The sequence below is a fragment of the Prosopis cineraria genome, unplaced genomic scaffold (assembly GCF_029017545.1).
Source record: "Prosopis cineraria cultivar Desert tree isolate PC_DT_omini unplaced genomic scaffold, ASM2901754v1 PC5, whole genome shotgun sequence".
In the NCBI taxonomy this organism is placed as follows: domain Eukaryota; kingdom Viridiplantae; phylum Streptophyta; class Magnoliopsida; order Fabales; family Fabaceae; genus Prosopis; species Prosopis cineraria.
The window spans coordinates 13,027,757-13,044,481 of NW_026555336.1; positions in this window are offsets into that span (position 1 = coordinate 13,027,757).

Sequence of the window (16,725 nt, forward strand, 5' to 3'; positions counted from 1 at the left end):
CTTAAGTCAAATTCATATAACCAATATGGATCTAACTCAAGTCTACACAAGAACTTGAACAAGAATCAGCAAGAACTTATGAAATAACCCTAGAACATCAAGGTAAATCATAAATTCCAGAACTGAAAATAGCATGAAAATCTAAATTCAATATTCATATTCTCATCAAATCTGAATTAGAATCAAAAGTCTTCAACCAAAACAGGTTCAAAATTCGAAATCCTCAAAGAATCAAGACAAGAACATGAAATCAAGAAAATGAACAACAATTACAAATCTGGAAATCTCATAATGTCAAGTCATCTTTCTTGGAGCCCTAAATGATCAGCCTCTCATGCTCTTCCTCTTTGCTTGAATCAGACCTTGAGCTTGAGAAGCTTCCATGGATGAATGAAGATGAAGTTGCAATCTGGAAATCTGGACAAGAGATGGACGAAAATGCAAGCTGAAATGGAGAAGAAAGTGGACAAAAATCTGAATAGAGAAGGAATGATGATGTGGACCAAGTGTTGATGATGGAAGATGAAGAAATGAAATCTGAAAAACGGATGAACAGTGCTGGACGAAAATGAATGAAGAAGAAGAGAGAGAAATCTGAAAAAATCTGACAAGTGAAGGTGAAGAATGAATATGAAAAATGAAAAATGAAGGATTAAGTATGTGTGGAAAATGTGAGTGGTGATAAAACCAAAGTGGATGGTGATAAAAACAAGGAAAGTCCAGATCTGAAATGAGCTGGAAAAATGGACGAAAATAAGCTAAAATGGGAATAAAAATGAGGTGGAAAATGTGGCAAGGGACATGTGAGCATGTGTGGGAAATGTGACTCCTCCTTAGGCTCCCAATCAGCTGCCACATGTCATCCCATTAGATCTGATCATGTCACACCTCCCATGCCTCTTCTTCACTTAATGATGTGTCCCTCAATGCTTCCCATGCTCCTTTGATTTTTTATTTAATTAATTCTCCCCAATTAAATCTGAATAATTGTGCTACATCATCCCTCGAATAATTCTGGAATTTGCGCCCAACAGCCCCTAAATTCTTCATCTTTATTTGTTTGCTATCTCTTGAATTTCTCCAAGCATGTGGACTAGCTTTTGATCCCATATTTCAAAATTGCCCTCACAAAATCTGAAAATAAAACACAAGACTAAATAAATTCTAAACAAAAAGAAATAAAAAGGAAAAGAAGAGAATTAATGCCCAAGATCTCAATTTAAGATATAAAAGTGTCAAAACAATCATCAAATAGCACTACTAGGGTTCGTAAAGTCAATCTAGAAATGACAACTCAAAATCGGAAATTAAACCCTATTATGCACAATTTGATGCCAAAAACCAAGTGTTTTAACATGTAAAATATGAGATAGATCAGTGATCATAAAAGCTATGATTGAGTTTAGTAATATTCATGCAGAGGAATATGAGTAGTTAAGATGGAATTTGTCCCTCACATTAAGTGAGAGATATTACTAGGCCCCTCGATAAGTAAGACTGAGAAAATGTATGGCTATACTACAATAAAAAGGATTTTTTCCATTACTACTGTCAGTCCACTGAGAGATTAAGAAAGTAATAGTCAGGTAAAGGAGAATGACAATTTCATGTCTCATAGTCAACCGAAATATCATGTGACAAAAGAAATGTGATACAGTTGTATGATATGTTATATTAAATCATCTATCCCCATATGAATTGGGTAGTTGCAATGTCTTGCTAGAGGCTACTTGTGACTTATGGGCTAATAGTATAATTAGCCTACTATAAATTTCATATGGGCCTATAGGGTCGCATGTAACATCTTGAAATTTTTAATACTCAGGTTTATTTTAAAAATAAAATATCTATAATTAAATTAAAATTAAGAATAATTTAATAGAGATTGAGAGTTTGAATTTTACTCAGCAAAAGTATAGTTTTATTTTATTTTTAACTATGGAGAAATTACCAAAGTTGACTCAGGCTTTTGTGCTATAATAAAAAATGTTGGGCCCTTTCTTGTAATTTTTTCTAAATTGTTTAAATCAGCTTTTAAAAGGGAAAATGAGCACAAAAACAAAAATAGAACAAAGAACAAAGGAAAGAAATGAACAGATGAAAGAATAAGAGGAAGAAGAGAGTAGGAAGAGAGGGACTGAGGTTGGGATCTAGGAGGCTTTGCGGACATTGCGAGCTTGGTTACACGATAGGTAAACTCTCTAATTTAATCTTCTTCATTCCCTCTTTGTTTTCTTCAATTTTAGAAGAGGAAATTTCTGAAGTTTGATCCAAAAGGCTTTATTGTTGTAAGCTTTAGTTTCCTTAGGTCCTTGGGAGGTTGTTTTCTTTGATCCAAAAGTTAGCTTTGACTGCTCAAGATTCACATCGAAGGGGCACAAGCGGTTCGGTGGATTAGATCATGCCTTGATTTATATTTTATACCTGTGGAGGTACAGTGGGTATAATGTTTACCTACAAGCTAAAGAGTGCTAGGGGTATTTTAATTGGTTAATTATATGTTATTTTGAATATATATTATTTATTTACTTGACTATGGCTTTCCTTGTAACAAGGAATATTGATTTCTCTATTACTGAGACTGTGGTTGTCTCACCCCTTTCTTTACAATATTTACAAGTTCAGGTGAAGGATAATGGACGGGGAAAGGAACAAAGCTAGGGGTTTGCTTGTGATTTGTAAAGAACTGCAACCCCTTTCTTTTGAGCAAATCTATTGTAATATATTTACGATTAGGGTGCCAGTAGGAGGTGATTATATATATATGTGTGTGAATATGTGTGGATTGTATGGCTTGTGTATGAATTTTTATCTTCTTGTAAACTTGTGGCTAAAAAACTTGGTTATGATGTGTGATTTTTATGGATTTTATTTTGTAGACTAAGTTTCTACTATAAGCAGATATTTATTTTGTTATATATGTGATTCTACAAGTAAATTTAAAGTAGTTGCATTGCAAATGGTGTGCTATGGGCAAACATCTTAGATAGAAAGAGTGGGTACGTGGGCCCCACAGAGATCTTTGAGTCAATTGAAAATATTTAACTTGTGTATTCATATGTGTATATGATATTTAGAATAGTTTTTGGCCACTCTTGTGTGATTTGTGAATTTTGGGAACTTAGGGTCCATTTTGGGAAATGGCACCCAGGTGGTCAAATTTTGGTATAAAGGGTTTTTCTATCATTTAAATATTCTATCAGGTGTTTTTAGTCCTATTTGACATGTCCAAAGTGTTCTCACAGGTTTATGACCATTAGGATGAGATTTGGACAATTTTGAAAATGATTTTTACCAAACAAATTGCACTTTTGCATCTGATTGTCCAAATATTAATTCGACCATTAGATTTTCCTAAAATTTGGGTTACAAGTAAAAAATTTTATAAGCTTCATGTGGGATTTAGAATCATGTCGATTGAACATTGGACGGAGAAATGGCACACTCTAGAATTTTGTCCGGAGGTGATGTCGGGACAGAAATAGTGTGATGTGAGGACATGCACAAATTTTAATCCAACCGTTGGATCTTTTTAAAATTTGGTACACTTGTTCCTTTTAATGTGATGTGTGGGCTCTAGAATCGCTTTGATTGGAGGCGGATGATGAAATAATGCACTTTGAAAGTTAGTCTAGAGGTGCTGACCAAATTTATAACATGTTCAATTTTTAATATGACTGTTAGATCTTTTTAAAATTTGGTGTACTATTAGTAATCATTAAGAATGGCGTGTAAGCTTTGAAATTACCTTAACTAGGGACTGAATGACAAACAGTGCCTCCCAAAAGTTGGCCCACGAGGGCTATCATGATAGCAATTTAATGCTGTCATGATAGCATTTTTTACCCCGCTTTTGCATGGCTTGCTTCTATGTGCTATCCTATAATTTTTTCATACTAAAGGCTTTAAATGTTTATTTTGTGATGGTGTATTTGTGTATTGATTTAAATAATTTGTTACCTAAGTTGATTTTAGGATAAACTTCTTAACCACTCTTAGTTTGTTTGAATTGTGTGATTTTTTGATAACACTCAGGGCAAGTGTTATCGCACACAAGAATAGTCCAAATCGAGCTATAATGTCCAAGTTCATTGAATATGGAATATGTCTAGATTTAATGAATGTAATATAGGGTGAATGAATTATATATATATATTTGAATATTTATTTGATAAATATTTATATATTTATATGAAATATAAAATTCAAAATATAATTTTATATATATATATTTTGAAATATATATATATATATATATTCATATGTGTGTGTATGTATATAGGTATATATATATGTATATGATATATAAAATTAAATATATATATATATATATAATATAATATATATATATATATATATGTGATATCTATTATATTATATTATGTTATGTTAGTTTTAAATTTAATTTTATATGATAGATTAAATTTAATAACTAACATGATATGAGAGAATATCATGTCAGTTTTATATAATTTAAATTTAATTTTATATGATAAATTTAAATTAGATATGATATCATGGATTAAATTTATGAGATAAATTTAATTATATTTTGAAGGCCTTTAAAACGAAAACCCTTATCTATATACTATATATAGATAGAGACATTCTTTATGAAGAATGAGAGAGTTAGAAAAGTTTTGATAGTAAAAATACTTAAAGCCATGAAACACCCTATAAAAAGAAAAAATAACGTTCTAAGAAAAATGAACACTGGGGCGCTAGCACCCTATTCCAGTAGAAGGTGCAGATCTACATTGTCAGCCCTTGAGATCTAAACTCTTAAAGAGAACTTGCTTCAAGTTCAAAGAATTAAAAGGTAACTCTTCTATTCACCTTGACTTAAACGAGTTCATTTAGTCCGTATCAGGATAAGAACTTTAAAATTTTAATCTTTCGCTGTGCCTCCCTATCTAACAGGCAAGGCCCAATAAAGCATTGGAAGCCTCGAGCTACCTTATGGCAAGTGTCGGCAACCTAGGGCGGGCTCATGGCAAGTGTTGGCATGGCACGAACAAGCATTGGCAAGCCAAGGCGAACTTGTCACAAGTGCTGGCAAGACCCAACAAAGTAATGGCAGCCTTGAGCAACCTTGTGGCTAAGGTTCACAACCTACAGCACGCTCATGGCAAGTTTTGAAATGGTACGAACAAGCTTTGGCGTCCTATGGCAAAGCTTGTGGCAAGTGTTAGCAAGGCTCAATAAAGTATTGGCAGCCTCAAGCTACTTTGTGGCAAGTATTGGCAACCTAGGGTGGGCTCATGGTAAATGTTGGCATGGCACGAACAAGCCTTGGCAAGCGATAACAAGCTTATTAAAAGTATTGCCTAGGTCTAACAAAGCGTTGACAGCCTCGAGCACCCTTATGGCTAGGGTTTTCAACCTACTGAGCGCTCATCGCAGGTTTTTGAATAGTAGGAACAAGCGTTGGCAACCCATTGCAAACAAGAGGCAAGCATTGGCAAGGCCTAACAAAGCGTTGGCAGCCTCAAGCTACCTCATGGTAATTGTTAGTAACCTAGGGCAGGTTCATGACAAGTGTTAACATAGGATGAACAAGCATTGGTAAGCTATAACAAGCTTGCAGCAAGTGTTGGCAAGTTCCAACAAAGCTTTAGCAACCTCAAGCACCCTTGTGCCTAAGGTTAGCAACCTACGACGCGTTCTTGGCAGGTTTTTAAATAATACGAACAAGTATTAGTAACCCATGGTAAGCTTGTGGCAAGTGTTCGCAAGGCCCAACAAAAGTATTGGTAGCCTTAAGGAACCTTGTGGCAAGCGTTAGCATGGTACTAACAAGCATTGCCAAGCTATGGAAACCTTGTCGCACATATTGGCAGGGCCCAAAAAAGCATTGGCAGCATCGAGCAACCTTGTGGCAAGTAATGCCAACCAACGATAGGCTCGTGGTAAGCTTTTGCATGGTACAAAGAAGCATTAGCAACCCATAGCAAACTAATGGCAAGTGTAAGCAAGGCCCAATAAAGCATTGGAAGCCTCAAGCAACCTTGTAGCAAGTGTAACATCTGCAAACTTTAAATCTAGAAAAATTGACTTGTTAAGGAATAAATTAGTTAAAAAGATGATTAATTAATTTAATTATGTTTTTGGGTTATTAATTGGCTTTTTGGGTCATATTTGGTTCTAAATTGAGTTAGGATGGAAGTTGGATCAAGTTAGGTGCCATCAGGGGGAGCAAAATTGACATTTTTGTTGTTGCATCATGAGTCGCAGCTTTGTGTGGCGTGCATTATGGCGCATAGCATAGCAGACAAGTTAAAATTTTGAAAATCATCAGAGAAAGATAGTTTTTATAGGGGGAGACCTAGAACATGAAAGGGAAAGCTTTGGGCACTACTAGGGCATCATTGTGGGAGGATTTTGAAGATAAATTGGGCCTTCAAACTTTTGAGTAAGTTTCCTACCCTTCTCCTCTACCTTTTCATCTCATTTTCCATGGGATTTGAAAATGAGAGAATTTAGTCTAAATGGATTAAGCTATGTTGTATAGGTTTCTGTTGACTCTAAAGGATTGATTTAAGTTTCTTAACCTTGGATAAGTGGTAATATGAAGTTAAATTATTGTTTGGTAAAAATTGGATCAAGCCCTAGCTTGATTATAGGGAGGCTTGAAGGGATTATGTGAGAAAATTATAATTTTAACAAGCCTATTTGTTGAGAATATGAGTGAGAAATAGGAGAATTGGAATGTTATGGATACCTAATATGTTAATTTTCAATTAACATATAGTGCTTGTTGATGTAGATTGTGGTGTGAGAAAACTTGTCTTAATATAAGAAGAGATTTAATACCATGGGTAACTCTTTTTAGTAACAAAAGGGTTGAGATAACTAGATAATTTGCATTATTTACTATCTTGTATAAGTTATTCTTAAGTTGTTCTTGCATGATTTGTTATGTATATATGTATGAATTTTATAAAAGTTAACTATTTTAGAAAATGAGTGGAGTATTGATTTGTAAAATGGGCATTAATTGGCTAAATTTTGTGTTTGGTATGTTTTTTGGTGTCTGAATACTCAGTCAAGTGTATTTTAGTCTATTGAACTTGGTTCAAGCCTCAAAATGGGTTAATGGTGTAAGTTTTAAATTTTGGGTACTTGAATGCTTGAAAATCACTTTAAAAACTGACTTTTGCATTCAAGTGTCTAAAATTCTTATACCATGTTAGATTATAATGAAACTTATATCATTAGTTAGCTTGTTGAATAAGCTTTGTGTGGAAACTTGAATCACTCCAATTAGACATCGGATGCAAAAATGGTGCATATTCAAAGTTCATCAACACGTGCGCCGTAACACATGGTATAGCGGCCAAATTTGCTTTTCTATGCCGCATGCCGCAGCGCATGGACCACAAAATCCTTGAAAATGACATTTTTGGCCCTATTTTCAATTGTTTGCTTCCTAAAATTTTTCCATGCTTCCAATACCTTTATAAATCATTAAGTTTGAGCTCAAACTATAAATTTGAAGGGTTTTTATGAGATCCCAAATATTCCACAATTATTTCTAAAAGATTATTAGTTTTAACCCTTGTATATATAATGTGAGCTTAGGAGCAATCCTTGCTCCTAATTATGATTTTTTATTGTGGTTGTGTTGTGAATTTTGGTAAGATCAAGGCGAACATTACCACAAGTGTTGGCAACCTAGGGCAGGCTCGTGGCAAGTGTTGGCATGGCATGAACAAGTATTGCCAAGCCATGGTAAGCTTGTCAAAAGTGTTTCCAAGGTCCAACAAAGCATTGCAGCCTCGAGCACCCTTGTGGCTAGGGTTAGTAACCTAAGGAGTGCTCGTGAAAGGTTTTTTAATGGCACGAACAAGCATTGGCAACCTATTGCAAACAGGTCGTAAGTGTTGGCAAGGCTAAACAAAGCATTAGAAGCCTCAAGCTACTTTATGGCAAGTGTTGGCAACCTAGGTCAGTGTTGTGGCAAGTGTTGGCCCGACACAAACAAGCATGGGCAAGCCAAGGCAAGCTAGTTGTAAGTATTGGCAAGGCCCAACAAAGCATTGGTAGCCTCGAGCACCCTTATGGCTAGGGTTGGCAACTTATGATGCACTCGTGACAGGTTTATGAATGGTACGAACAAGCATTGGCAACTCATTGTAACCTTGTGGTAAATGTTGGCAAGTCCCAACAATGCATTGAAAGCCTCAACCAACCTTATTGCAAGTGTTGGTAACCAAGGGTGAGCTCATGGAAAGTGTTGGCATGGCATGAAAAAGTATTGGCAAGCTATGGAAAGATTTTCACAGGTGTTGGCAATGTCCAACAAAGCATTGGCAGCCTCCAGCACCCTTGTGGCTAGTGTAATATAACATCCTGAATTTCTTAATTCTAAATTTAGGATTAATTGAGGATGAAGTGGAAGTTAGTGTGGGATTAGAGATTCAGATGAATAATTAGTATTTTAACTTGTTTGTGTATTGTTTGAACAGATATGGGTGATAGGAGTACATTTTAGGTTGAAGCATGTGTGCGTGGTGAGAATAAATCTCATTATGCCACACGCCGTGACACACTGACGAGAAAATCACTTCTAAAGTTGTGAAATTAGATGATTTTCAGGAGTGAAATTTTAGAAACACACAAAATAGAGAGAGGAGAAGGGCTGAGGAGTTAAGACAAATTATTTTAGAGCAGTGAAAGGTGATTTAGATCAATAACTTTTCAGGTAAGCTACGTATAACTCTTACCTTCCATTCTACACAAATTTCTTTGAAAATGAGTTATAGGGAAATCAAATCAGTGAAATTTGAGGAGTTTAATTCTTTTTCAATAGTAATAAAAAGGTTCTTAGAAGTTAAATTAGATCTTTGCAATTGGTTTAGAGCTTAAAGATAGAGCTTTGAACCCGTAGGCTCAATTTTAGGCTTTAGGGAGAGAAAGTTAGGGCAAAAATTTTTGAGCAAAATAAGACCGGTTAAAGTGATGTAAAGTAGTAATTCGGTAGTCATGAACTTAGAATGGATAAATGGAAAAGAGTTTACAGATGAATATAGTCCTAAGTAGTAAAAATGAGTTTTTGGTCAAAATAGACCAAATGACTAAAATATGCCAAATGTGTTTAGATTGGCATATTGGATGTGCGGGTAGAGAAAGGAAGCCTAAGATAAGCTTGTGTGATAGTTGAAATTCACAAGTAACCTTTATAGTACAGAAGGGTTGAGGTAACGGAATAACTTCCTTTGTTTAACTGTTTATTGTAACTATATGTTAGTATGTTATGTAGTGCATGAAATAATTTTGAATTAAGCATGTTTATAGTATTGAGTGATTGTTGTGTGAAATGACTTTTGATTGAAATAAGTATAGAAATGTGTGTTTTGTAATGAAAAGTATTATATGTATATGTTATGTGTAAGAAAGTGTGAAATGATAAATGGGAACCTTAAATGGTTCGAGAAAGCATGATTATATGGGTGGGAGTTTACCCAAGTATAGGAGATGATAAAGACCATATGGCAAGGTCTCCTTAGTACCCTTTAGGGTGTGGTGTTGGAAACAATTTTCCTTAGTGCCTTAAAAGGTGCAGTGTTGGAGAAGATCTCCTTAGTGCCTATTGAGGTACGGTATTGGAGATGAGGGACTTCTTAGTGTCTTTACGATGCGGTATTAGAGTCAATGATGCCCCATTGTGTGTATTGGGGGAAACCATAGTTCGTATTATGCGTTATAACATCTTTGGCTGGGTGATTCCACCACTGCAAGTGAGCTCAAGACTAATGAGAGTGTACATTAGTCTAAGATAAGCTTATGGTTTCGTGTCGGGGTGATTTGAAGGTCCGATTGGTAGAGATCATGCTAGTATGTTATGTAATATGATGAAACATCTTAAGATAACATGGAATCATTTGTGATTGAGGAAAAGTGAGAGGAAATGAGATATATGATATAAATGCTATTTTATGAGGTTTTAATGATATACTATGTTTACTCCATATTATTGCATGTGATAGTCAATAGGAGTAAGTTATTCTATTATTGAGATTTTTATCTCATCTTGTAGTTACATGTTTACAGGACTGGGAAGTGATCAAGACAAGGGAAGAGAGTCTGTATCAGCTTGAGTGTGAAGCCGTGTACTCTGAGGTTGTGTAATGAACTGAATTGAGATTGTATATGTAAGTGCATATGAGTTGCCATAGGGTTGCATGTGTATATGTGTTGTTTGAGACAAAAGAGCTATGATTAAGTATATTATGTTGAAATGATTTTGTGTGTTGGTGAATCTTAAGTCAAGGGACAAATTATGATGACATGAGTAATTTGGGGGCTAAGATTGTATTATGAATATGATTGTATATATATGAGTTGAGAAATAGCCAAGTGGGCTAAGTTATGCTAAGAAATGGCAAAGTATATGAAGTTAGTAAATTGTGAAAATTGGCTATAGAAGGGTCAAATTTTGATATATAAGTATGATTGTGAATAATTGAGGTCAATCAAGTGTATTAGATCCTTTTGGACTTCGTTCAATATCTAGTGTGGTCCAATGAGAGAAAGGAATTGATTTAAGCACTTGGGTGGAAAATTTTTCAAAAAAAGTAACTTTTTGCACTCAGGTGTCTAAATTTTGATTGGACTGTTAGATCATGTCCAAACCTATCTTATTAGTTAGTATACGAGCTAAGCTTCATGTGGGTTCTTGAATCACTCTGATTGAATGTCGTATGTGAAAACTATGTAGGCAAAAGTTCATCATTTTTGCTGTCAAAATGATAGCAAAAAATTGAATTGGTGCACCGCGGCGCATGATGGCACATGCCACAACACACAACATAGAAAGGGTGAGGGTGTAGCTCTATGCCACATGCCACGGCACACGGACTGCACGCTGTGGTGCACAGACCATTTCTTAGTTTTATTTTGTGATGATTGCATGCAATTAGGATAGGAATGCTTGTGGGTTATGCCCACTATGTATTTGAGGGATGTATGATTTACTTCCACCTTGTGTTTCTCTGATTGTATTGTGAATTGATCGATTTTACAAAATAAGTCTTCGGTTAAATCTTTTAAAATGAAATTTGAGTATTGTAATTGATGTGATGTAGTGGTAACACCATAATCTTCTCTTATATTAAGTAGATATATAAGAGGAGGTTACATGTAACATCCTGATTCTTAATTCCCTGATTTACTAAGATTAATATGGATAATTAAGTAAGTTGATATGGTGTGTGGTTAGAGGAGAATAATAAGTGTTTTTAGTTGAAATTTCAAGTGCAAAATTAAAGTTCAGCATGGCTTATCACCCTTAGAAAGATGATCAAACCGAGAGGACCATCTAGACTTTAGAGGATATGCTACGTGCTTGTGCCATCGAGTAGAGTGGCAATTGGGATAAGCACTTACCTTTGGTGGAATTCTCTTATAACAACAGTTCCCATGATAAGCACTTACCTTTGGTAGGAAGTGTAGATTGCTACTTTTTTAGACCGAGTTGAGTGAGAGAAACATAATGGGTCATGATTTGGTGGATCAAACCATTGAGAAAATTGAGACTATTCATTAGAAGTTATTGACTGCTCAGAGTCGACAGAAGAGCTATACAGATAATAGGAAGAGACTGTTAAAGTTTATGGTGGGAGATGTATTTTTGAAGATCACACCTATGATTGGAATTGGGAGGTCTATTCATGCAAATAAGTTGACTCCCAAGTTTATTCGGCCGTTTGAAATTCTTGAAAGTGTTGGCCTTTGGCATACTGAATTGCCTTACCTCTTCATCTGTTAGGTGTACATGATGTATTTCACGTGTCTTAATTGAAGAAATATCAACCTAACCCTTCACATGTGATTGAGCCTAAGGATGTAGAGTTATATGAGAATTTGACATATCGGGCTGAGTTAGAGAAAATTGTCGATAGTAAGGAGAAACAGCTAGGAAAAAAGACAATTCAGCTTATAAAAGTCATATGAAAAGGGATGCCTTTTGGTGATGTTACGTGGGAAACTAATGAGAAGATGAAACATCGGTACCCTTACTTGTTTCAATAAGGTATGATTCACTGGCTTTGTAAGATTTAGTGAATTTTGGGAACAAAATTCTTAAAAGGAGGGAAGAGTTGTAACATCCCAATTCTTAATTCCCTAATTTACTTAGATTAATAAGGATAATTAAGTAAGTTAATGTGGTGTGTGGTTATAGGAGAATAATAAGTGTTTTTAGTTGGAATTTCGGGTATAATTTAGGTCCAAAGTGAAATTAGGTTACTTGGGGACCACAAAGTGGAGGAAAACAAGCTAAACAGCCTCTATGCCATATGTCGCAGCTCGTACGTGGTGCGCCGTGGCACATAGGGCCATCAGGCAAGAACTTCCTTCTCTGTACCACATATCGTAGCACATGGTGATAGGCACTGCGGCGCACGATGTGAATTCTGTAGAATTTAGATGCAAACTGATGCAAAAAAAAGAAAGGAAAGGAAAGGGAAATGGAGGAGTTCACATTTGCTCTACTAAGGCACGACTTGGATGAGAATTTGAGAAGGTTTGAAGCTCTAAATCTTCCAATGTAAGATTCTTTACCCTTTTTCTCCTTTCCTCTTTTATTTTCTCAAGGATTTGAGTTAGGGTTTAGATGAAGATGGTGATTTCAGTCCATATGGGATATGGATCTGAACTCATTGACTCAAATGGAGTTAAAGGAAGTTGTTTAGAGTATTTAAACCTAGTATAAATAATTTTGGTGGTTATTGGATGATGGGCTCTATTAATGTCCAAAAATAGACATTAAATTTGTTATTATTGTGTTCGTTGAGGTGTTAATGGCAATGTGGCTATTCAATGAAGTTATATGATGCTATAGATAGATAATGAACCTAATGGATTGGCTTCAACTCATGTAGAGTGAACATTGGGCAATTTAGGAGTAGAGCATTGAGGGTGTAAACACTTGAAATTCAACATGGTTGATTGTAGTTTTGCTCTTGGTCACCTATTGGATTGGAAAATTCAAGCTTAGAAGCTAGTAGATTAAGGGGTAAAGCTTTGACCTCTCAAAGGTTTAAGGTAATCGGGGAAACCCTACTTTAGATAGTTATATGTTAATTGATTGATAATCAATTGTTAAATGTGAATTGTGAATGTGACACGCATGGGATTGACTTTCAATGTGAAATCATATATTAGTTTCAATGAGTGTATGAAAATTTAAATGTGGATAATGCTATTTTTGGCTTGAAAATACAAAATGTGAAGTCAAGAGGGTTTTCAAACTATGAACATGTTGATGCTTTTTGAAAATAAATATCATGTTGTGTAGAAGTAATTATGTGTTAATGAGAAGTGGATTTTGAGATAAGTGAGAATAATGTTGAGAAAATGATGAGAACACATACTTGGGTAGTGCATGGTCATGACCCAAAGTGATTGTTGTGAGAATGAGCAAATGAAAATGAAAATGTGAAAATAAGTGAGTAATTGATTATGGCATAATCAGTGGCGGGAGTTCGCCTAGGGATTGGGAGTAGAGAAAAATCTATATGGTATTTAAGCTACCCTTCAGTGCATGGGGGTATAGCCTCGTCCTATAATTTGTTGAGAGACTATCCCATAGTTTGTCAAGGGACTAGAACCTAGCTATCTCCACCAATTCAATGAGGAGAATAACTTAGGGTATGAGACACCTTAGGGATTTGAGAATAGGGAAAGCCGTAGTTCGAAAGTGAGTCTTGTGATCTTTGGCCAAGTCACACCTCACGATTGGTGAGCTTAGATAGTCTAGTCACATAAATAGAGCCCTATGCAATGTTATAGCCCACAGTTTCAGTCTGAGAAAATAAAGAAGATATAAGGTTGGTTGATCATTGCCTAAGTAAACATATGACGTGTCACACGTGTTAAGTGGTGGCAAGTCACTTGAATAATGAGTCAAGGTCACATATCTAAGAATATGGTGACAATAAACCTAGTATATGTGAGTTAAAAAATTTATTAAATGATAAATGACAAATTATGATATGTGTGAGCATGTTTTACATACATGGTTCCTTATGCATGTACTTGGTTTATAATTGATATATAACTGTATAGGGTAGGTTTAACCTTGGTTATTGAGTGGTTAGACTCACCCCTTTCATTTAACATTTTTCAAGTTTTAGCTCTGGTGCAGAGAGGGAGAAGGCTCAAGAGACTAAGAATTAGCATATTTCTATTGTATGCCTCTGGCTTAGATTTATTTTGTGTAATAGTATATAAATGCCAATTCTATGATGCATGTCATCACACTTGTACTATTTTATTATTGGGAATGTTAGATTTGTATTTTAGGCCCTGAATCTTAGTGTATGTTGATACATACTTGTTAATAAGGCCAAAATACTATTGTAAGTGTAGAAATAGACAATTGAGCATGTTTTGATTATTTTGAATATAAAGTAATGACAATTTACCTCCCCCTCTATTTTTGGTAAAATGGGATTGATGAGTGAATTTTTGTTATACTGTGGTTTCAATATGTGTGACGTGTTGTATTGGTAATCCTGAGTTCAATGTATATGGTCGAGGTGTTAGGAAAGGCTTTTAGCACATGTTAAGGGTTTTCGACACCCATTTTGTGTGAAAGTTATGAAAAGTGGTTAAAATGTGTTTGGGTGTCAAACTTTTTGGTGTGACTTGTTTTGAAGTCAAACTTGTGCCATTAGCTAGTTAATGTAAAGAGCTTTTTATAGACACCTAGATCATGTCATTCAGACATCAGATGAAAAATTGAGGTGTGTCGGATGTAATATCTTCAACTTTAAATCAAGATTAAATAAGTTAAATAGACTAATTAAGTGGAATTGTGAGGTGTATGGCTAGAGAGGCCTAACGGGCATGTTTGGTCTTGATTTCAGTTCTAAACGTGAGTCTGAAGGAGAATTAGGTCACCCGAGAATGGAAGAGGAAGAATTTCTGAAAGTGATTCTGTGCCATGTACTGAGGCTTGTGGTTGGTCAGTTGTGATGTATGTGTAACAACATTCCTGGAAGAGGCTCTTTGTGCCATGCACCATGGTACATTGTGCGTCACCGTAGAGCATGGCCAGAATTTTATAGTATTAAGTCACAAATCTGAAGTAAAAGAGAAGAGAAAACAAAGGGAACCGAGAGAGTGATGAAAGAGCTAAGCTAGGGCTTAAAGAAACTGATTATTGGAATAAGTTGGAGCTCATAAACACCAAAGGTAAGCTTTCTTGTTTAAATCTTTCTCTCTTCTTCCATTTTCTTGATGGTAGAGGTTAGGGTTTGATTGTTAATGGTGATTTTCAGTTCATAAAAGTTATGGGTCCGAACCTATTAACCTAAATAAAGTTAATAGGAGTAGATTGAGTTAAGTAAACTTGGTATTTATGGTTTTATGATGATTGGTGGTTGGAGGACATTAAATGTCCAAAATTCTCATAAATTTGGTGGTTAGGAATAATGTGATTTTATTAATTCTCATTTAAGAGCTCAATGTTATTAATGAGAGTTAAAGGAAGCTAAAAAGCCTTATGGTTACTTTTACATGAGTCAAGAATAAATTTTGAGTATTAAGAAATGAAGAAATGTTAGTGAAAAATAGCTCAAAATAGATATTGATGTTTTGTATGGTAAATGCTTGTAGTGTAACTACTATTAGCACTATTCAAGCCTCTTGAAAGCTTTGAGAGTGAGTAGTTGAGGGGTGAAACCTTTGACCTCTTAAAGGTTTGAGGTAACTAGGGGAATTCTATCTTATGCTTGTGTGTGTTTATTAGTTTATTGATTTATAATTTATCATTGAAATGTGTAAAATAAAAACAAATGCAAGTGTGGCTTAATTTGTTAGGAAATCTACTAAATCCAATTTGTGAGTTTTATTTATGCCTTGTGATGTAAAATATCCTTCAGAACAATAGTTGTGGATTTTTGTATTAATGTTTATTGGGAGTTTAATGATTTTGCAAATTGAAAAGTAACATGACTCTCTATTTAAGAGAAGTTTAATGATGTTTTAAAATAGTAGAGTTCAACGATTTTGAAAGTGTGAAGTACAATGATTGTGAAGTTAGAGTTCAACGACTTATTTGTTTTGAAGTTCCATGAAATGTGATTGAGAAGTTTAATGATTGTGTAATGATGAAGTTCAATGAAAATTGATATGTGAAGTTCAATGAAATGTGATTGAGAAGTTCAATGATTTTGTAATGACGAAGTTCAATGAAATTGATATGTGAAGTTCTATGAACTATATATGTGTGAGTTATGGCATGAATGTGCATAGTATGATCTTGAGAGGCAGGAGTTTGCCTAGGAAACGAAGTAAATGATAAAATCCACATGGTAAGGCCCATCCATGTGATGGTTTGCCTAGATTGATTCTATCCATATTGTCCCACTTGTTTAATGAGGGATTGTCCCACTATTTCAACGAAGGACTCGAACCTAACTAGCTATCTGCCTGTTCAATGAGGAGGCTAGTCTAGGGTGTATGACACCTTATAGTGTGAGAAATAGGAAAAATTGTGATCCATAAGTGAGTTGGGTATGCCTTGGCTGGGTAATCCCTTTACAAGTGTTTAGGCTAGGGTAGTCAAGGAATATAGACTATCCCATTAAGTTATAGCCCACAGTTTCATGTCAGAGGAATAAGGAGGATATAAGGGAGGTGAATCATGCATATAGTGAGTAAAGGCACTTGATGTCTATATTGAATCCATAATGATAACATCTTGAGTTGAGTCTT